The following is a 221-nucleotide window of genomic DNA, read 5'->3' as shown; positions in this document are numbered from 1 at the left end:
CTTTTTCCTTCCTCGCATACATTCAGGCAGTGTCTCGTCATAGACGCGTGGTCAATGGGTCCGCATGGGGGAAATCCTCCTGTTCTCCCCATTCAGCATAGTTAGCATTTAGCTGCTAGCCCAGCCCAGGACACAGGAATGACCACCTCAGCTGGGAGGCCAGATTTTGGGCTTTCTACTGGCCTCTTAGGACTGGATGCCTGAGTCTTTCCTTGTATAAC

The sequence above is a fragment of the Poromitra crassiceps genome, assembly GCF_964638095.1.
Source record: "Poromitra crassiceps genome assembly, chromosome: 13".
Classification (NCBI taxonomy): Eukaryota; Metazoa; Chordata; class Actinopteri; order Beryciformes; family Melamphaidae; genus Poromitra; species Poromitra crassiceps.
This window is presented reverse-complemented; position numbering follows the sequence as displayed.